Source organism: Nycticebus coucang, unplaced genomic scaffold (genome assembly GCF_027406575.1).
Source record: "Nycticebus coucang isolate mNycCou1 unplaced genomic scaffold, mNycCou1.pri scaffold_71, whole genome shotgun sequence".
NCBI lineage: Eukaryota > Metazoa > Chordata > Mammalia > Primates > Lorisidae > Nycticebus > Nycticebus coucang.
The window spans coordinates 97,939-121,188 of NW_026515576.1; the positions used below are offsets into that span (position 1 = coordinate 97,939).

The 23,250-nt window shown below is 43.6% G+C and overlaps 1 non-coding gene and 2 pseudogenes across 2 annotated transcripts; all 3 read right to left on the bottom strand.

Moving 5' to 3' along the window:
• Positions 1 to 18,252, bottom strand: part of LOC128579242 (sorting nexin-31-like) — an 80,479-nt pseudogene extending 62,227 nt beyond the window's left edge.
• On the bottom strand, positions 1,292 to 2,980 carry LOC128579241 (E3 ubiquitin-protein ligase makorin-1-like; annotated as a pseudogene). Its single transcript, XR_008378103.1, has one exon. The product of XR_008378103.1 is annotated as an E3 ubiquitin-protein ligase makorin-1-like (transcript).
• LOC128579249 (U2 spliceosomal RNA) lies at positions 6,416 to 6,607 on the bottom strand. The gene has a single exon (XR_008378106.1). It is a non-coding gene; the product is annotated as a U2 spliceosomal RNA (small nuclear RNA).
• Positions 18,253 to 23,250: the final 4,998 nt, after the last annotated feature.

The following is a 23,250-nucleotide window of genomic DNA, read 5'->3' on the forward strand; positions in this document are numbered from 1 at the left end:
TCTTTCCTTCTTTAATATTTACAAAAATATTTTCACCCTGAGCTTTAAAGCCCTGGATGCCTATGGCCAGGTGCGGTGTCCAGACCAGGTGAGAGCTGCATCACGCCCAGCCTGCTTCTTCCCCTCTTTCCCCTCTTCCCACGAGCCCTGGACGCCCCCACTTCAGCTTAACTCACATACCTACCATATATTACACTGTTATGTTTCTCTCTTCTTCTTTTTTTTTTTTGTTGCTGTCTTACTGATTTCATCAAATAACCTCCACTAGCATTAAAACTATCACTGACTGGCCAAAACTATCACTGACTGGCTTCTTACGGGTTGTACCTTTCCCAAACAATGCCACGTTTTCAAAATAAACTAAGACAGAGAGTGTCTGAACATGAGAAACTCTTCCTAAAAGGCATACCCTCTTTCCACAGGGTAATTTCAGATTTCAGGGTGAGGGAAAGCCTTTGCTTTATTTTCTGCCATATATGTCACAGGGAAAACTAACTTTATATATCCATTAGCATGGATTCTTGGGGATGGAGAAAACTGTGGCAGAAAGTATTCACCCAACTAGTGTTTACTGTGTGACTATTAAGTTCCAGGTACTAGGCTAAGCACTTCGTGTATTTTAGCTCATTTAATCTCCATGACAAACCTGAGGGAAATATTTTACCGAAAGAAACTGAAGCTCAAAGCAGGTTAAGTATCTTAACAGGAGTAACACAGGCCAGTGAGGAGTAACAGTGGGATTTGACCCAAGGTGTAAGGGTCATGACTCTCAATCATGATGCGAAGCTACATGGCCATGCTCTCAGTCATGATGCTAAGCAAAACGGTCTCCTTACCTGACCTTGTCAAGGAGGGTACACAAGACATCCTGATGGTACAGATAAAGACCAGGCCTGGAAAAGTAATCCCTTAAGCTCTGTGATCATTTGTTAAAAAGGACAGGTCTTAAAGGACTATTTTGCTAAGACATGAGAAAACAAACCAAGAGACAATGAAAATTTAAAAGGGATTACATTTTGAACTTGAACGAGCTTATTCAACATGTCTAAAAAGAGGTATGGTTTCAAGAGAGAAAGGGGTGGGGAAAGGAAGAGCAGAGAGAGGGAAGGAGGGAGGGGGTGGGGCCTTGGTGCATGCCACACCTTTTGGGGGCAAGACACGATTGCAAGACGGACTTCACCTAACAAATGCAATCAGTGTAACCTGATTTATTGTACCCTCAATGAATCCCCAACAATAAAATACAAAAAAAAAAAAAGAGGTATGGTTTCCATTATTTTTTTTTCTAACTTTAAGATTTATTTTTGTAACTTTTTTAAACAGAGAAAACAACACACTCGTTGGGGGAAAGGTGAGGGATTGAGAAGACAGGCTCTGGGTAAAAATTATTAGGACAGCACCTGGAGTTGATAGGCCTGCCTAGCAGAGAAACACAGGCACTGCCACGCCAGCACAGGGGACAGCTACTGTCTGGGGCTCAGCAGACCAGTCCACGCACCAAGCAAGGTTGCTATAGATCCAAGTCATAAAAATCTTCCAGCTCATCATGAAATAAGTCCCACTCATCTTCAGAGTCTGTCAGTTCATCGTCCCCACCTGCAGCCAAAAGCATAAGCAACATCTCGCCCAGCTCAAAGGTGACCACCTCTTCATCGTTGTCAAAGGGACTGCTGTTCTCTCTTTCCTCAATGAGCTCCCAGAAGTGGTTCCTTCGTTGGGCCCGGTATCTGCTTGATGTTCCCACTTTCTGTCTCTGTGGCTCCTCTCTACGGCCATCAGGGTATGTATGCTTGTAAAAACAGTTCCCTCCAAATGGGCAGCTCCCACGTCCTTCATCAAAATACCTGCACGCCTTGTTGCTCATTGCCTCCTTGTATTTCTGAATGAGTTTCTGCTTCTCTTCTTTCTCCTCCACCCAGTACTCACTCGGAATGACAAAGTTAGATGTGATCCGGCATTCTGGGCAGGACTTTATGATCTTGCTCTCAAATTGCTTAGCACTCCTCCACTTGCGAATGCACTTGAGACAGTAGGTGTGGTTGCAGTTAGAGAGGATCCCGAAGCGGAGCTCACTGGGGTTGGCTTTCTCCTACACCACCTCCATGCAGATCCCACACACCATGTCCTTGCTGCGCTGCACAGCAAACGAGAGCTCCATGTCCTTCTCATGGGCCTCAATGCAAGATTTTCTGTGTTGCGATCTCTGGGCAGCATCCATTGGATGTAGGACCTGCAGCCCACACATATCACATGAGTTCCGTGGAGATATACACAGTTTTCCCCATATCGGCACTCTCCCACGGCAGCATAAGGGCAAAGCTGCTTCTTTGTTTCCACGGCGGTTTGCTCTTTCTCTGATTCTTCCTTGGTTACTGAGCCCTGCAGGGGTGCTTCAGTGCAGGAAGGCGCAGTACGCCCACAGTAGGGTTGTCCAGGAACAAACTCAATAGCATTCACCCAGTCCTCTGGACCAGCTCCTACACTTTTAAAGTTTGAATTTCTTGACTCAGCTTCACCGGTATTCATTTCAACAAGTGGTCCAACTGATGAGAGACTTGAGGAAGCAGCAACAGATGACTTTGCAGTTAGGTCTGTAGCAGTTGCTTCTTCCTGTTTCAATGGCTTGCTATGTTCATATCTGCAGCGGTCTCCATAAATACAGTACCCTCGCTGGTAATACTTGCACACTACACCATATGGACTGTCAGAGAGGTCATGAGAGTAGCGACAGTTATCTCCTTCTTTACAAACCCCATGCATAAAATACCTGCAGGTGACCTGTTTAGTCCAGCCGCTGCCGCTGCCGTCGCTGCCGTCGCTGCCGCTGCCGCCTCCTCCTCCTCCCGCCCCTGGGGACTGGGCGGCGACTGTGGGGAGAGGGGCGGGGGAGGCCGCTGCCACCACCGCCGCTGCCGCTCCTGCTCCTGATGTTGTGGCTGTTGTTCCCGGAGCCACAGCCTCCGCCATTACTGTTTATCCCACACCGGTTTCCATTATTAGAAACAAATGGGAAATAGATGGCTTCTAGAATTTTCACCTACTGTGCTTGAAAAAAATGCAGCTATAATAAAATGAGATAAATCTATAGTTGCTGACATAGAATGAGCTCTAAGATATATATATATATATATATATTTTTTTTTTTTGAGACAGATCCTCAAGCTGTCGCCTTGGATAGAGTGCTATGGTATCACAGCTCACAGCAACCTCCAACTCCTGGGCTCAAGGGATTCTCCTGCCTCTGCCTCCCAAGGAGCTGGGACTACAGGTGTCCGCCACAATGCCTGGCTAGTTTGTTGTTGTTGTTGTAGTTGTCATTGTTGTTTAGCAGGCCCAGGCAGGGTTCAAACCAGCCAGCTCCGATGTATGTGGCCAGCACCCTAACCACTGAGCTACAGGCACTGAGCCAGAAAAACTTTTTTCTTTAGCTATGAAAGACATTAGTGTGATAGTTGACAAAGTTTAAATATGGGCTCTAGATAACATTATTGATTTCCTGATTTTGATAACTACATTATGGTTATATAAGAGAGTGTCCTGAATCTTAGGAAATACACACAGAAATGTTTAAGGATAAAATGGCCTAGGCTCGTAATTCTCAAGTGTTTCCAAAAAATTATATATATATATATATATATATATAGAGAGAGAGAGAGAGAGAGAGAGTCATAATATATACATACACATAAGAAAGAGAGTGGTAGTGCAGATGTAAAATGTTAACATTTGGGAAATATGAGTGACAAGCATACAAATATTCTTTTCATGGCTCAGCGCCTGTGGCTCAAGCAGCTAAGGCGCAACCCACGTACACCTGAGCTGGCAGGTTTGAATCCAGCCCGGGCCCGCCGAACAACAATGACGGCTGCAACCAAAAAATAGCTGGGCGTTGTGGTGGGCGCCTGTAGTCCCAGCTACTTGGGAGGCTGAGGCAAAATAATTGCTTGAGCCCAGGAGTTGGAGGTTGCTGTGAGCTGTGATGCCACAGCACTTGACCCGGAGCAACAGCTTGAGGCTCTGTCTCAAAACAAACAAACAAACAAAACAAACAAACAAATATTCTTTTCATAATGTTTGAAACTTTTCTACAAATCAAACTTCCAGAATAAAAAGTTCTTAAAAAATCAGGTATAGAAAAATATGTAAACTTTAATTTGTGTTGAACACAAAGGGACCCTCATGCAAACAAGTGTGCACATGGATCATTTCTGGGGAACACACAAGTCACCTGGGGGCCAGAGTGGAAGGGAAACTACTTTTCATTGTATATTCTTTTGCATGATTTATATTTTCTAAAATATGTGTTTAGACTTTTCTAATTTAAAAAATTTCAGTATTTAATTGTCAGTTTTGCTATTTCCCTTCAATACCCTCTTTTCTCTGAGAGCTGAATGTGGCCAACCATAGTTTTGCTGTGACAGTGTTTTCAGACCCGGGCTGTCATGAGGCTGTTGCACTGTGAGCCTGGCGGTGGCTATAGCAGACTGCTGAGTCTCCTTGGTGCCCTAGCCTGGCTTCCTGAAAGCACTGAGATGGCAGTCCCGTCTCTGGCCCTGCTAATAAAGATCTCTGATAGATCTTTCTTATAACAGGAGCTTCCCTATAAACAATTCAACTTATCCCTTTGTTCATTCTTGATTCAGATAGCATTTCTTCCTCTTCCATAGTCAAAGCCAAAACAGCACCCCTAAACAAAGCATTTTTTAAAACCAAATACGACGAACACCTATTTGATTCCACATGTATCAAATGTCCAGAACAGGCAAATCTCTAGAGATAAAAATTAGAGTAGTGGTTCCCAGGGCCTAGTGGGGGAGGGGAATAGGGAGTGACTGTTAATGGGTTTAAGGTTTCTTTATGGGGTGATGGCAATATCTAAAACTAGATTATGGTGATGACTGCAAAATTAGATAATTGTAGTAAAAAACATTGATTTGCACACTTTAAGCAGGGGAATTTTGTGTAACCTATAATACAATAAATGTTAAAAAATCCAAATACATACAATTTTGCAAATATTGTTCCAGCTGGTCCCTCCTCTCATCAGCCATGGATGTGGTCATTGCCAGATAATATTTTGGTGGAAAGAGTGGCAAACAATTTCCAAAGACCCTCCTCAGCTGAAAGATCCAGAAAGCACATAGTTAAGACAAGTGAGCCTCCAATTCAAGGTTGATGAGCTACTAAAGTCTCTTTTTAGGACAAGTCTTATCCTAGCTGACCTTATTTAATCCTTTTTGGTAGCCAAAAGGAGAAAAAGAGGATAATTTGATTTTCTTTCTTTTTTTTTTTTTTTTTGAGACAGAATCTCACTTTGTCCCCCTTGGTAGAATGCCCTGGCATCATAGCTCACAGAAACCTCAAATTCTTGGGCTCAAACGATCCCCTTGCCTCAGCCTCCTGAGTAGCTGAGACTATAGGCACCTGCCAAAACATCCAGCTATTTTTAGAGATGGGGTCTTGCGTCTTGCTCAGGCTAGTCTGAACCCATGAGCTTGGGAAATCCACCCACCTCGGCCTCCCAGAGTGCTAGGATTACGGGCATGAGCCCAGCCTATAATTTGATAAGGAATTTATAATTTATATAATAAATTTATATAAATAAATTTAAATTAAATTTAAATTTAAATTTATTAAATAAATTTAATTTATAATTTGATAAGGAATTTATAAATTTAATTTATAATTTGATAAGGAAGTATATACTGAGATAAATATATATATAAATTCCTTATCAAAGGAATATCTCAGTATATATATATACTGAGATAAATATATATATATATTCATTAATAAGAAATTTATCTCAGCATCTCTCAGTTCTGGAGATGTTTCTAGACTTATCACAGACTGAAAACTCCAGTCTAAGTTTGGTAGTAGAATGGGGATGCATTTTTATTTTTCATCTGTTTTATAATATTATGCACTCATATCACACACTATTTTCTTATTTCACAAATATCTGATATCAATGGTGAAAATTAGGAACTTAATTCCTCCACCAAATATGAACTTGACAAATGTTGACAGCTCTGCTATTTAACGTGGTGGCCTTTAGTGACCTGTGGCTTCTAAGCACATGAAATGTGACTAGTCTGAATTGAGACGAGCTGTAAGCATAAACTGCACTCTAGTGGTTTGTTTTGTTTTTTTTTTTTTGGCCCTGGGTAGAGTGCCATGGCATCATCATACCTCACAGCAACCTCAAACTCCTGGGCTCAAGTAATCCTCTTGCCTCAGACCCCTGAGTAGCTACAGGCACCTACCACAACACCTGGCTAGTTTTTTCTATTTTTAGTAGGGACAAGGTCTCACTCTTGCTCAGGCTGGTCTTGAACTCCTGAGCTCAAGAAATACACCTGCCTCGGCCTCCCAGAATGCTAGGATTACAGGTGTGAGCCACTACACTCAGCCGTATGAAAAAGTTGGGGAGGACTGTTCCTGCAATACCGGGTCAATTTGTGGAGTGGATGGAGGAAGCTTCTATTCCAACTCCCTGCTCCAAAACTCCATTTAATACATTATCCTCAGATAGAGGATGTATCAGATATTAAACTGATAAGAACAGATATTACACTTGACCTTAGCCAAAAGGCTGAGAAGCGATCCAGTTTAAATTTCAAAGAAATTAGAATGTGAATCATCTTATCGCACTGATAATTTTTATATCATTTACATGTTTAAATAATATCATATTTTGGATATATTGTATCAAATAAAATAAACTAAAATTAATCCTCATTCCTTCCTCTATTTTTTTTTTAAAGACAGAATCTTTCTCTGTTGCCTGTGCTAGAGTGCTAGAGGGCAGTGGCGTAATGAACCCACAGCATCCTCAAACTCCTGGGCTTACGCAATCCTCCTGCCTCAGCCTCCCAAGTAGGTGGGAAAACAGGTGCCTGCCACTATGCCCAGCTAATTTTTCTTTTCTTTTTTTTTTTTGTGGATACAGGGTCTCACTCTTGCTCAGACTGGTCTCAAACTTCTGGCTTTAAGCAATCCTTACCCTCAGCCTCCGAGAGTGATAGCATGAGTGATAATGATAGGCACAAGCCACCATGCCCAGCCTCCATCTGTTTCTTTTTACTCTTTTTAACGTGACTACTAGAAAATTTTAAATTACATAGATGGTTCACATTATATTTCTATTGGACACTGCTAGTGATGGAATTCCTATTGACGTACGATCCCTAAAACCCAGTCCAGCCCTTCCCTCCCACCCAACCATACATGACCCATGATCATACTGGTAATTATTTTTATGAAACTTTAACAGTAGATGCAAAGAAAAACAATTTTTAAAGTAAGAACCAAAACTCTTCTTTTTGCAATGTCTTCCTTGCAGTTGCAGTGGCAGCGTGAAGGTAGTAGCATTATGTTCTTTAAAATAAGAAAAAAGAAACTCAGAAACCTAGTCAGGTTTTTAACATGGTACCTTCTGAGCAAGAAGGCTGAACTCTTATTATAATACTATAGTCAGGGGTTAAAGAAAATGAAGCAGGTTTAAGAGAGATGAGGCTGCAAACAGACAAGAATTTTAATCATGGTCTTTAAAGGCTGGGCGGGGTGGCTCACGCCTGGAATGAGAAGGTGGGGAAGCCAAGGTGGGTGGACTGCTTGAGCTTCAGGAGTTCCAGACCAGCCTGAGAAAGAGTGAGATCCTGTCTCTAAAAATAGCCAGGTGTTGTGGTGGGCACCTGTAGTCCCAGCTACCCCAGAGGGTGAAGCTAGAGGAACACTTGAGCCCAAGAGTTTGAGGTTGCTGTGAGCTATGACACCACAGCATTCTACTGAAGGTGACAGAGTGAGACTCTCTATCAAAAAAAAAAAAAAATTCCACGGTCTTGGTCACAAATACAGTAAATATTTGGCGAATACTTACCTTGCATGGGCTCTCACTTTAAAGGACATCTAGGAGCTACCACCTCTCCACCCCTACCACCAGTATCCCAGGCCAAGCCACTGCCATCTCTTTTCTAGATTATTGCCACGACCTTCCAACAAGTCTCTCTGCTTCCACCATGGCTCCTTCAGTCTAATCCTAACACAGCCTCTAAGACAATACTTGAAGAAAACAAAACAAAACAAAAAAACCTTAAGTCAGATAATTTAAGGCTCCACGGCTTCCCATCTCGCTCTAGTAAAAGCCCAAATCCTTATGATAACCTAGAACTGTGCCATGTGATATGGTGGCCAATAGACACCAGTGAGTAAATTTAAACTTAATTAAAATAAAAGGGCAGCACCTGTGCCTCAGTGAGTAGGGTGCTGGCCCCATATACTGAGGGTGGCAGATTTAAGCCCGGCCCGGGCCAAACTGCAACAACCAAAAAAAATTAATTAAAATAAAAATTTAAAATTTAATGCTTCAGTCTTACAAGCCATGTTTCAAATGTTCAGTAATCGCATGAAATGTTGCAGTTGGTATCAAATTGGACAAAGCAAGATAGAGCATTTCCCACAGCACAGAAAGTCCTATTGGACAGTACTAGTCTCATGTCCAGAAAGTTTATTAACTGCCTGTCTTTGGGCAAAATACAGCCCCCTGATGCTTTTTATGTGGCTATCATTTGTTTGATTTTTAGAGAATTTGAATGTGATGCCAACACTTATTTTTGTGATTTAAAAAATTTTTAATTATGTCTTATAGGGAGTACAAAACAGTTCACCCATTTTGGACGTCAGCTTGACAATTTCTTATAAAGCTAACCATAATCTTACTATAGAATACAGCCATAAGTATTTACCCAACTGATCTGAAAAATATGTTCACACAAAAACCTGCATGTGAAAGTTCATAGCAGTTAGGCCAGGATTGATAGAAATGGTAAAAATGAAAAAAAAAAAGTGAAAGAAAATTCATAGCAGCTTTATTCCTAATCCCCCAAAACTGAAAGCAACAAATATCTCCTTCCATATGTGGGTGGATAAACAAACTGTGATGTATCCGTACAATGGAGTATTATTCAGCAATAAAAGGCAATGAACTACCAAACCATAGAAAGACACAAATGAACCTTAAATGCGTATTGCTGAGTGACAGAGCCAGTCTGCAAAAGCTACATACTGTATGATTTGAATTATATGACATTCTGGAAAAGGAAAAAGTATAGACACTTATATAAAGATCAATAGCCACCAAGATTTTACTGAATAGGGGAATCACACAAAATTTCTTAGGGCAATAAAACTATTCCATATTATACTACCATTGTGGATCCACGACACTGTGCGTTAGTCAAAATCCACTGAACTTTACAATAGAAGCTTACTATATGCAAACACGTGTATTTTAAAAAAATCATTTAGGAGACTAGGGGAATCCCAGGAAAGAATGCAGAATGTTATAAAACTATACTAAAAATATATGAAACCACATCCTTGACAGTCATGAGGAAAAAATACTGACCTTAAGTAACTTTGGAAATGAATGGGGCCTGTCAAACTAAAGGTATAACCACCACAGTCTAGTTGATAAAGTTGTTTCCCATGAGAGTTAGCCATTCTGACTCTCCTGCGTCTACATACAGAATCGAACAATTAAGTAAATGAATGGCAGACAGTGGAAGTCAGGTTTCTCACTGTTGTAGTTACTGGGAAGACCCAGTAGCAATGCATTAGCGTAAGATACATTAATACAACTTCATGTTTACCTTAATGTAGACACAGATGGTTACATATAGAAATATTTATCAATACGCCTGTATATATGGGTAGTACACACACATGTATTTCCTTGCTCTGTCGCTGCAGTAGTAACGAGCATACTTAGGGTTCAGATCCCTGTTTTTAATACCATTCTCCAAGAGAAGCAACCAGGGATCTGTGGGGCAGTGGTGGACTCTGGCACTCAAGCAGGAGATACCCAAGATGAGCCTGGAGCATCTTGTAGCTCCAGAAAGTAACCCAGGCCAGGCACCGTGGCTCACACCTGTAATCCCAGCACTCTGGGAGGCTGAGGCCGGTGGATTGGTTGAACTCATGAATTCGAGATCAGCCTGAGCAAGAGTGAGACCCCCACGTCTACTAAAAGTAGCAAAACTAGCTGGGCATTGCGGTGGGTGCCTGTAGTCCCAGCCACTTGGGAGGCTGAGGCAAGAGGACTGCTTGAGCCCCAAGAGACTGAGGTTGCTGTGAGATATGATGCCATGGCACTCTACCCAGGGCAAGAGTGAGACTGTCTCAAAAACTAAACAAAAACCAAAAATGTATAACCCAAAGTATAAGGCAAATACCCAGGAGTCCTTACAGATACAATTACTGAAAGATAAGTAGGAAAGAATAGACACATCTCCTGTGCAGAAGAATACCAGATAATTTATGCAGATGCTTTTTCCTCAGAAGGGGGCCATAAATCCTCAGTCCTTAAGACTGGGCTGCACATAGAGACTTCCTTCCAAAGAGGGCGCTATGGAAGGGAGGAAAAAAATCACTTTAGAGTAAAGAAATGTGACAAACACTACTTCAGCCAGGTGATGGGGGTGGAGATCTAGAGGGATAAGTCAGGTTGATAGCAGGTACCCTTGATATGGTGAGTAGAATGGCACTTTGTCTCTGGGGTCTTCATTCCCAAATCCTATCATTCCTGTCCAATCATGTGAAAAACATAAGACAAATTCTAACAGAAGGATAGCTTACAAAATATCTGACGAGTACTTCTCAAAACTATCAAGGTCATTAAAAATAAGAAAAGGCTAAGAAACTGTCAACAAGAACTTAAGGGGATGGGATGACTAAATGTCATGTTGTACCCTGGCTGGGATCCTGGAACAGAAATAAGACATTAGGCACCTGTAGCTCAATGAGTAGGGCGTTGGCCCCATACACCGAGGGTGGCGGGTTCAAACCCAGCCCCAGCCAAAAAACAACAAAAAAAAATAGCCGGGCGTTGTGGCGGGCGCTTGTAGTCCCAGCTGCTTGGGAGGCTGAGGCAGGAGAATAGTGTGAGCCCAAGAGCTGGAGGTTGCTGTGAGTCCTGTGACATCATGGCACTCTACCAAGGGCGGTAAAGTAAGACTCTGTCTCTACAAAACAAAAGAAAACAAAACAAACAAACAAACAAAAAACAAAGGAAGTCTGAATAAACTATGAACTGTAGTTAATATAACAGTAATAATAATAATGTATCACCACCGTGATAATGTATCACATCTGAGGTTGAGTGTGGTGGCTATGTATGTTGAGGCAGGAGATTTCTTGAGGCCAGGATTTGGAGACCAGCCTGGGCAACACAGCAAGATTCCCATCTCCCTACCCAAATTTTTGATAATAAATGCAGGTATCTCTGGTTCATTGACTGTAACAAATGTACCATACTAATAGAAAATCTTTTTTTTTTTTTTTTTTTTTGAGACAGAGTCTCACTTTGTCACCCTTGGTAGAGTGCTATGGCATCATAGCTCATAGCAACTTCAAACTCTTGGGCTCAAGAGATCCTCTTGCCTCAGTTTTTCATTTTCATTTTAAGTACAATGGGGTCTGACTCTTAGGCTGGCCTTGAACTCATGAGCTCAAGCAATTCATCTGCCTCAGCCTCCCAGAGTGCTAGGATTATAGGTATGAGCCATAGCACAGGGCCCTAATGGAAAATCTTAATAATAGAAGGAATAGGATGTGGACTGTGTGGGAACTCTGTACTATCTTTTTTGTAAACCAAAACTTCTCCAAAAAATAGTTTATTAAAAAAAAAACCCTGATGTTCTGGCTTATTTTTAAAAATCCAAACATCTTAAATGAATGGGTCACACTCCCTCAAGCAACAATTTGTTAAAACTATTCCACCACACCCCACTATCCCTCACCTCACTTAAGTTATTTGCCCAACTTCATGATCTAAAAAAGATTTCTAAAACAAATTTTAAAAAATAAGAAAAAGAAAATCATGACCTAAAATTGATTTTGGAAAAAAGAAGTAATAAATTACTTGTAATATCTGTAACCATCTAAACTTGCAACCTCTCCTAGTATAAAATATTACAGCAACAATTTGGTTTCTTTTAAATTCAAAGACATTTTTCTGCTATGACAGATGTCCAAAGACATCTCAGGTGGAGTATCAACCCAGGCAGAGCTGCTCAAACAACCTGGGATTTATGCACCCCCATCTCTACTAATTCTATTAAATAGAAACAGAAAGTTGTCTTCTTGCATGCAATTATCTCTTGATTAACTGATTAAATGATCTTTAAAAGGCAGTTATCTTCTTTGGCATGTGTTCATAAATGTCACAGATGCTCTCAAATTGGTGCTAATCACAGCAGCCTTGAGTCAACAGGCTGCCTGTCTTCTCCATCTGCAGGAGAGCATCTTGATGCAGAGCTGAGGCCAAGAGTCGGGGAAGAGGCAACAAGGAGCAAGGTTCTAACATCTATCACAGAGCAAACCTTCCCAGCAGGTTTTACAACCTGACCTGACTTCTCAAGGCATCTCTTCCCGCCCTTCTCTGATACTGGTCTAAGAGGGAAAATAAACAAACAGTAAACGGAGTAGTTAAGTCAGCCAAAAGTCAACCATCAACTCCACAAGTTTGACCCCATCAAAAGAGAATCTCCATGGGGGACAGTTGAGCTCACACAGACATGCCATCTCTTTCCCAGGTCCAGTCTTTGTGCATTAGCTCTCCACATACCCTGATGTGGACCAGGGGCTACCTTATCTGCACCAGGGGCTGCTCCTCAACCTCAGAGTTACCCAACCAAGTATAAATCTGATTCCTAAAGCCAAACCTCAAAGTCACTGTCTGCACCTAATTTAACAGAGTACATGGCATATAACAGAAACTCAGTAAACATTTAAGTAAATGAATAAATCAGCTAATTCTATAGGATGAAAACCACTCTATAAGGATGCAGACCTTCCCAGGAGATAAACTTATACTCACCAAACACACACAGCCTTGTTATTATTATTTTTGTACAGTGCTTTGTACTAAATCGGGTGAAGAATTCTTAGCCTCACGTCCTCGGTTTACCTTCCTGCACCTGTTGAGTCAAAAGAACTCCCAAGGAATATTTGTTTTGTTGAAGGGCCTGGTCTTGCTACTGATTACTCTAAAAGGTTCATCATGTAATTCTTGACAGATTGGAAGTGTCTTTTGAGTATGCCGCAAGCTCTTTTTGGAGACCAAGTTAAGAAACCCCAGTGCTTGGAGGACACAGACTTGAGCCAACTCTACACAGCAACATCCCTGATGCAAATTGACAACAACGTGATGAGGAAGTTTCATGGCTACAACTCCCTGGAGGCACATTAGGAGGAAGAAAGCTGCATGAGATCCCTGCACACGATGTATGTGCCTCTCATGCTGGTTAATGCAGCTGAGAACCCTTTGGTGCATGAAGGTCTTCTAACTATCCCCAAATCTCTTTCAGAGAAATGGGAGAATGTCATGTTTGTGCTGCCTCTACATGGGGGCCACGTGGGCTTCTTTGAGGGTGCTGTGCTGTTCCCCGAGCCCCTGACGTGGATGGATAAGCTAGTGGTGGAGTATGCCAATGCCATTTGCCAATGAGAGCATAACAAGTTGCAGTGCTCTGAGCAGGTGGAGGCCAACCTGGAGTGAGGCCTCCGGACTCTGGCTCCAGCAGCTCTCCTCCGGAACCCACATCCCCTCATCCCCTGTTTCAGGTCTCCCATCTCCCTCAGTGACCTGGAACTGACCTCACACTATCTGCAGGGGGCACCCACCATGCACACCTGTCTGGAAGTAGGCAACTCTCTCTGGGAGCTCCAGGCTATTTTTGTACTTAGTTACTGTTTTTTTTTCCATTGCATTGTTAGCCATGGTGACAAGTGACACAGTTCTCACCCTCCTGTTCAGTTTCAGCATCTGATTGCTTTTAAGCCCATTACATCTATTTTCCCTATTAAAAAATGTGTCTGAACAGAAAAAAAAAAAGAATTCTTAGCCATTTCATGCCCTCTATTGAATAGGAAGAATAAAAACTAGTTGAGAAGAGGCTAGGAAAGGTCAGCCAATCTTTAAGTCTCAGACTTAGGGTAGCCAGACAAAATACAGGATGCCCCAATAGTACATGGAACATACTTATACTATAAACTGTTTAGCACATTATAAATAGTTTATACCAGTGGAAAATCTGAAATTCAGATTTAACTTGCAGCTTTGCTCAGATTCTGTATCTATAAAATGGGCTGGGCAGCTTGAACAAAATCCTGTGCCTGAAACTGTCATAACAGAAAGTAGATACTAGTTGCCTGGGACCAAGGGTGGCTGGAGGGATCAAGAGCAAAGATGACAAGGAGACTTTTATACTTTTTTTTTTTTTTGAGACTCAGTCTTACTCTTGCTCTCAGAAGAGTGCTCGTCATAGCTCACAGTAACCTCAAACTCTTGGGCTCAACTGATTCTTTTGCCTCAACCTCCTGAGTAGCTGGGACTACAGGTGCCTGCCAAAGTGCCGGGCTATTTTTAGAGATGGGGGTCTCACTCTGGCTCAGGCTGGTCTTGAACTCCTGAGCTCAGGCAATCCACCTGCTGCAGCTTCTCAGAGTGCTAGGATTACAGGTATGAGCCGCTGCTCCAGGTCCTGATAAGGGAGACTTTTAGAGTGAGAGAACTTTTTAAAATGTTGATCATGATGGTGGTAATCGCATACATTTACTAAAATTAATCATACTGAACCCCTAAAATTGGGAACTTTTATTACATTATTCCAAAATATAGTACAAACATGTTAGTTTAGAACTCAGTCATTTGACTCATTATTTCAATGACACAATTTATTTTGTCAACTTTAGAAAGAAACCACACAATGTAAGTCTTGGAAATCAAATCCTGACCACAACACTAACTCTATGACTTCAGAAAAATTGTGTTTCAGTTTCTTCATCTGTTAAATGGGACTAATTATAATCCCAGCTCAAGATGCTTATAAAAATGAAGCTATTACCTGTAAAGTGTTTGGCACCAATCTCAGCACATGGTAACTGCTCGCTAGTTAATGTTTAAAATTAAGAAGATCAATAACCATCTAAGATCTAAATCGTTTCTTTAAAAATGTAGTAGTTCATATGAAAAGGGGGAAATGATAAACATAAAGTGTAACGAAATTGGAAACTGGATAAAGAAATCTCCATCTGGGCGGCTCCTGTGGCTCAGTCGGTAAGGCGCCGGCCCCATATACCGAGGGTGGCGGGTTCAAGCCCGGCCCCGGCCAAACTGCAACCAAAAAAAAAATAGCCGGGCGTTGTGGCGGGCGCCTGTAGTCCCAGCTACTCGGGAGGCTGAGGCAAGAGAATCGCTTAAGCCCAGAAGTTGGAGGTTGCTGTGAGCTGTGTGAGGCCACGGCACTCTACTGAGGGCCATAGGGTGAGACTCTGTCTCTACAAAAAACAAAAAAAAAAAAAAAAGAAATCTCCATCTTAGGATTTAAAAAAAATGGAAGTGTTCATTAAAATCTATAGATTTAATTAGATTTCATTAATAGATTTTAATGAACACTTCCATTTTTTTTAAATCCTAAGATGGAATGTAAATGTTTTTTTTACAGTAACTGAGATAACGCCGGAAAGGCTATGTTAACCATTGTGATAAAAATGTGTCAAATGGTCTATGAAGCGAGTGTATGATGCCCCATGATCATATCAATGTATACAGTTATGATTTAATAAAAAAAAATAAAAAAATAAAATCTATTGCCTGCCCCACTGGGGGCTCTAAGCTGTAGCAATTCAGTATTTAAGGGCCCCTGTTGTGACTAAAAAAGTTTCTTATTCATGACTTCTCAAATAGAAGATGAAGAATAAAAGTTTACACAATTCATGTCTCTGATTCTGGACCTGTTAGGGTTTGATTAGTTTGTTTTCCTGAAATTAAGCATTTCTCTGAGTCTGTTGGTTAAGGAGGGCCAAATTCAGGGATTCCTGAAGCCTCTGAGTCAGCTAATGTTTACTGAGAGTGTTTAATGCGCCAGGCTCTGAGAGAAACTGGTCCTTGGTCTTCACAAGCATTCTGGGAGATTGACATCCATAACGACCTACTTGCTTCTTACTTCTACTGAGAAAATTGGGCAGAGGGAGAGGTGAGGCATTCAGCCAGTGGATCTGTCCCAGCGCTCTGCTGCCTCCTGATTTGCTCCTGGAGATGGTTACCTCCCTTTTCCCACATCACACTGCAGGACAGAAGAGCGTGGGAGATGGTACCATAACTTCTGCCTCCAAATGCCTAAAACAGCCTCTTTTCTCTCCCTTTCAGATTCCCCTCCACCTGTCTCTATATTCCTCATAAATCCCCACTTACTCACTCCTCCTACTTACTTGCAAGTAGCGTCTCACCTTTCAGAAGTCTGAGTCCATGCCTCTGCCTCTCTACATTCTATACTGTGTTGCAGGCACTACTAATACAAAGATGACCACTCAAATTAACTAATAACTACATTGCAACTGCTTTCTTGTGGATACCAAAGATACTTAATCATACCTTTAAAATGGACTTTTCACCAGGTGTGGTGGCTCACGCCTGTAATCCCAGCACTTGGGAGGCCAAGGCAGGAGGAGTGCCTAAGCTCACAGGTTCAAGACCAGCCTGAGCCAAAGTGAGACTTCGTCTCTAAAAATAGCCAGGCTTTGTGGTGGGCACCTGCAGTCCCAGCTACTTGGGAGGCTGAGGCAAGAGAATCGCTTAAGCCCAGGAATTTTTGAGATTGCTGTGAGCTGTGACGCCACAGCTCTCTACCAAGGGTGACAAAGTGAGACCATCTCAAAAAAAAAAAAAGGACTTTTCCAATGTACCATGGTGTATAAGCAAGAAGGCTCTCTGTAGTGACCATTTTAGTAGCAGAAAAATCAAACTGAGCTGCCCATCAACAAGAAGACAGGTCTAAGTAAACTGGTGTGCCCGCTCACTAGAAGCCCGCAGACTGTCTGAAAAGATTCTCCTGCAGAATGCTAATAGCTGTTGCCTCTGGGCAAGTTTTTTTTCTGTCTTCTGTACACTTTTCTTTTTAACTTTAGGTATGTGTTCCTCAGAATCTAAAACTGAAAGAAAAATTCATAGAGCAGGGGAAGGAGGGTAAAGTTTATTTTCAAACTTCCATTCACTCCTCTGATTCATTTTGAAGACTTATGACTTATAAGAGTATAAGAACAATAAAACCTATTAGAATGGACTAATAAATCAGTCTGCCTCTCAGAGAAAGTACTGTCCAGATATCAGGGTGAGTAATTAAGGTAGGAAATGGCCTTCTAACTTGATAAGTCATCTGTTTCCTGGGTTCCCAGCCTGCCAATACTTACAGCTTGTGAATAAGGCCATTTAAAAACAAAAATGGAGACACACCTTTTTAAAGGGTAAGCTTAAGAAACTGTAGAGAAAAGGAGATTATCTTTTCTTTTTTTTTTCCTTTGAATTGAGACAGAGTCTCATTCTGTCGCCCAGACTGGAGTACACTGGTGTTAATGTGGCTCACTGCAGCTTCCAACTCCCAGACTCAAGCAATCATCCTGCTTCGGCCTCCCCAGTAGCTAGGACTACAGTCACATCACCATCATGCCTAACTATTTTTTTCAATTATTCTTTGTAGATATGAGGATCTCACAAGTTGCCCAAGCTGGTCTAGAACTCTTGGCCTCAAGTGATCCTCCTGTCTCGGCCTTCTAAAGTGCTGGGATTACAGGTGTGAGCCACCAACCTAGACCAGAGAGGAAATTAAATATCCCTGCATAAGCTTCCTAAAACTCTATACGTTGGTCTAGACTCCGCTTGCTTAATTTTGAAGGGGAAGGGGCATTGTCCTGGGGAACAGAGGGCACTTAAATGGAGTCCACCAGAACCCCAGTGCCCTGCCGGGGCCCACATCTCACAGCTGTAAATAATTAGGAGCCACAAGTCTTCAAGTATTTGTGGGGCTGTATGGCAAGCAATTCACACTTACTCTTGCTACAACCCATTTCACAAATGAGAAGCCTGAGGCACTGAAAGGTCCAGAGTCTTGCCAGAGTCACACGACCCAAGCCCTTGCACACTTTTCCCCACCTGCCTCCAACTCGCTCACCTGTTCATTCCAACCATGCAGCTGGCTGTAGCGCACCTTGCAAAAGAGGAAGCCATCCAGGTACACGGAGTACAGCTGCAAACACACAGGCACCCCGCCCCGGGTTTGCGCGGGGAGCAGCTGACCATTGCCACCGGCCCCCGCCCTGCGCAGCCCGCCCCGGGCCCCAGGCGCACCACGTAGCGCCCCCGAGCGTGTCGGGGAGCTGCTGGGACAGCGGGATGCAGAAGTGCATCTTCATGGCTGGAGAGGTGGCGGCAGAGCGGCGCCGGGAGTCGGACCAGAGATGGCCAGCCTCTCCGCGGTCTGAGTTGGGCGGTGCGAATGCTGCTGGGCAGCTGTCGCCCAGGTGGGACTCCCCCTAGTCCCCGCCCCCCCAGTAGCTGGCGTTCAGGACGGGTGGGGGCGGGGCGCGCCCAGGGCCGCCCCATTCGCTCCTAGTGCACCGTGCGCTGGTGGCATTTTACCCAAGTACGTACCGTATGGGGCTTGAAAAAAGTTTGTGTCCATTACCTGCTTACACCGCCTGCAGTACATTATGAATTTAAGATTTTTTTAAATACATAAATCTAGTAATTACCCTATGACTAGCCCAATTACACCAGGTTCAATTTTTTGTGTGGTCGTTAAATGTAACACTTTAGATACGCTGCAATATATGTAACCCTACTTTAGTATTTTTTAAACCCTTTTCTCTCTTAGCATACAAGAAACATCAAAAAATAGAAGTGGCTTGGATCGGTCTCCGTCTCCGAGAAGCCCTGGTTTCAAACAGATGCCAGCGCCCAGTTAGCTGGATTCACACCGACACTTTATTCTGTGGACCACCCTTTCCAAGTTCTTTCAACAGTCTCTCATTTTTAGTTGCTGTGGAAAATAATCCTTCTAATTCTCTTGCTTCAGTTAAATCAGAAGAGAATTCTTCCTGCCTTGCCGCGGTCACAGGTGGAGAAGGCAGCAGAGTCAAGCTCCCAGGTCCTGAGCAGCTCCCAGGTCCTGAGCAGGTCCAGCAGTCCACTGGTCACTTTACATGGGCTCATCCTTCCTCCCTCCTCTCCTTTAATCCACACGTTACTCTTCCTGGTAAACATTAGAGCAACATCCTATCAAGGACAAAACAGGCCTAGTGGGTGGAGGAACTTTCCCAAGGTCACAGAGCCATCTTTTCATAGTCAGAATCATTGAAAGTCCTTAAAAATGCTCATCATCTCCAGGGTAAGAGCTGAGTGCCTCCAGAGGGTGTCTGAGATCAGGGAAGGGGAGCCAACACTTGCTGGACACTTCCTGTTTATCCTGCAGGCTTACTGTGTGTGGGCCCAGAAGACATTGTGACATTTAATTTTCACAGTAACTATGAGCTAGGGACTAGTTCTGTTCTTAGAGAAAAGGAAATTGCAACATAGGGGAGGTGGTGTCAGGTAGAGGGTTAAGAGAAGAGCAACAGAATTCATATCCCCACTTAGCGGCTTCTAGCTGAGAGGACTTGGGCAAGTTAGTGGGCTCTTTAAGCTGCAGTTGCTGCTTCTATGAAATCGTATTAATAATTGTACTCACTTCAAGGGAATTTTCAGCCCAGGGTAGATTGGCCTTAGGGTCTTCCCCTGCCTGTGGGTCGTCTCTGATCTGGAGGCCCAGCCTCTTCTAGAGCCTTCTGGGGCAGAGGCTGATTGGGTAGATGCCGAGGTCTGATCCAATCTGTAGGGCAAAATGGAGGAGGCTGGTATGGCCCAGAGGTGGCCTCCGCCTTCAGGGAACTTTCTTGCTCCTGTGGATGGCTGGGGCCCTGGCTACACCCCATGGCGATGTCCATACAGGGCCATTGCCTTCCTTTCATTTATTCCAACCCAGAAGCTGAATCGGAACAGAAAAGGCCTCTACACAAGTCCCTGTCCTCCTCCATCCTGACCTCTGCTCTCAGGTCTCATTCACTGACCGAATGGTCAGGGAATATTACTGAGCTCCCTCTGTGCACTCTGCACTGTGTAAAATCGAGTACTTGAACATGACAGAGAGTTAAGCACGTGTGTAACAACAGTAGCTGACGCTATTGGAGATGCTGCTCTGAACACTTTACATGGGTGAAGTCATTTAATGCTCCCAAGTGCCTAAAGTAGATACTGATATTATCCTCCTTTCATAGCTGGAGAGACTGAGGCATGGCGCAATTAAGGAATGGGCTCTGAATTGCAGAATCTGCAATGGTGACATGGGACCATGAACAAGTGGCCGGCATCACGAGTCTGTGCTCTGGGAGGCTGCTTTTCCGGGGGGCCTCGGGAAACCTGCACCCTTACTTCACAGGCATGCCCTTTACAGTTTTTAATTCTTAATGCAGTTTTAAATACATAAATTTTTACTAAATCTTAAATAAATAAATTTTTATTCAGTTTAGAAATCAATTCTATATTGTTTCCAACGGGTAATTTACTCTATGCCTGGCATACAGTCAGCATTCGGTAAAAGCTTAGCCTTCCTTCATTCAGTCAGGAGCCACTGGGTGCCTGTTATGGGCAGTGACGTTGGTGAACATTACAGATCCTAAGCCTAGTTTACAGATAAAAAAGACGCAATTTCTGTAGTGTGGCACATAGCATTTCAGAGCAGGTTCACAACTGACTGCTACTTAAGCTTTTTCACCATTATTTGAGTGCCTCATCTCATCTACTTTGTGTAGTCTCTTTTTGGTCCTTTGATATCTGGTAGCCCACTCTTTTGGTAACCACTCTGTCTGGCTGTGGAACTTAGTCTCTCTCCTGAGTCCTTCACACCCTTGTGCCTCTGGAATGGGCAGTGCAGTAGGGACCATGAGAGAGCCAGCAATGTGGCTCCTACTGACTGGTGCTCTAGCCAGCACTACAGGGGCCTACCCAGTGTGCATGATGGTGCCCTTGGCTCTATCTTTTCTTATAGCTCAGGCTTTGGAAGCCTTACTCCACTGGTCAAAGCCATGGACCGTGTGTATAAGGGACTTGAACAAACATGGAAGAGCTTCCTGGTTGGTGGACAGCTTTTTAGAGCAAACACAGAAAGAGATAGGAGCCATGAGATGAGATGCGTCCAGGTAAGTCTTCCCACCTGGTCAGTGTCTTCTTCACTCCCTTGAGGGTCAGATGGGAGAGTCAGAAAGATGAGGCTAGAAAGCTTGGGCTGTGTATCTTTCTCTGTTATGACTTCACCTGTATTGGGCTGTGCTGAATGCCCTCCGGTCCATTGGAATTTGCAGAAATAAACAAAATGGTAGGATACAAGAAACTGCAAAATTGTACCGGTAGTTCTGAAATTTCCATGGTTCCTGGGTGATTTTCTGGTCCAGAACATCTAAACCTAGTGAGTCGAATATTGTCCCCCCAAAATTCACATCTATGTGGAACGTTAGAATGGGACCTTATCTGGAAGGAGGGTCTCTGCAGATATAATTAAGTTAAAGCTCAAAATGAGATCCTACAAGATTAGGGTGGGTCTAAATCCAATGACAGTGTCCTTGTAAGGCACAGAAAAGGACACCCAGGCACACACAGACGTGGCTCTGTGAAGATGGAGGTAGAGTGAGGAGCTGTGCGGCCACAAGCCAAGGAGCTCCTGGGGCCACCAAATGTTCAGGAAAGGTGAGGAAGGATTCAGCCCTGAGGCCTTCAGAAGGAGTACGGCCCTGCCCACCCTTGTTTTCAGTCTTCTGGCCTCGAGAACTGGGAGATAGTTCACTCCTGTGGTTGTAAGCCACCCAGGCTGTGGTACTCTGTTGCCATAAAAAGTCATGAGAAAAAACTGTCCTGGCCCTGTGACCACAGTCAGCCTCACACAGAGTATAGAGGGCAGAGCCCTGCCATGCGTGTCTGTGAGGAGGAGACACAGGGAGTGAATCCCCGAGGAACGGAGATCTGTGATCTGGTGGACAGGGTCCTGAAACTAATACCAAGACTGGCTGACCCTATGCAGCACTCTTCATGGGCCAGGCACGGCACTCCATGCTGAAATATCCAAACTCACCTTCTCCTTGTAACAACCACATGAGATCAGTGGAAGGTCATCCCTGTTTTCCAGCTGGTGAAACTGGGAAAAGAGAACTCAATAACTCACCTGAAGTCACTCAACTTTTCAGAGGGGAGTCAGCATTCAAATCCAGGCAGTCTAGAAAGTCTCCAAAGTCCTTATCTCTAATCACTTCCCAATCAAAAAAACTCTTTATTCTTGGCGGTGCCTGTGGCTCAGTGAGTAGGGCGCTGGCTCCTTATACCAAGGGTAGCGGGTTCAAACCCAGCCCCGGCCGACTGCCACAAAAAAATAGCTGGGCATTGTGGTGAGTGCCTTTAGTCCCAGCTACTCGGGAGACTGAGGCAAGAGAATCACCTACGCCCAGGAGTTGGAGGTTGTTTTGAGCTGAGACGCCATGGCACTCTACCAAGGGCGATAAAGTGAAACTCTATCTCTAAAAAAAAGAAATAAATAAAATAAAAATAAAAAAACCTCTTCATTCTGTTCTTAACCACTGAGAGGAAACTCTAAAAAATTAAGGGTCCCCAGATTTGGGGGATGACCTCAGGAAGAGATCACTCTGTGAAAATAACACTGCTGTGAATCAAGCTGTTGCAGAAGCGACCACCACCCACCCTCCCTACTGAGCAGCTCAGCTCCACCCACAGGCTTCCGTGCAGGCACCAGGTCAGGTGGGGGGATTGAAGGAGGAAGGTGGGAGAGGTGAAGATGAAAGAGATGACCAAGCCTGACAGCCTCACAGCCCACGGGAGGCAGATACATACACAGAGTGCTAACCACCAGCCCCAAGGGGAGCTCCTGGGCAGAGTGGTGTCCACTGTGCCAGGAAGCACTCAGAGGGGATATTAACCCAGCAGGACGGAGGAGGGGGTGGCAGGAAAGGATATTTGAGAGGGATCTACAGGGTGAGTTAATTGTTGAGAGCATTCTAGGAAGACAACACAGCCAAAGCCTGGGATGATCAAACAAAACAAAACAAAACAAAAACACACAAAATCTTAAGGAGTTTGCGGTTGTAGGGAAATAAAAGTGAGGCCTGAAGAAGTGGTTGCTAAGTCTGGAGAGGGAGGCAGACTGGTATTTTGGAGGCTACAACTGCTGGGCTAAGAAACTTGGAATTTGTCCTGTAGTTTTAAAGAGGGAGAGGATGTGGACAGTGTACATTCTAGATGGATCCTCTGGTGAGTGTGCAAAGAATGCGGGGAGGTGCTGTCCTGTAACCAGAAGCAGTCAGGCCAGCAGGGAC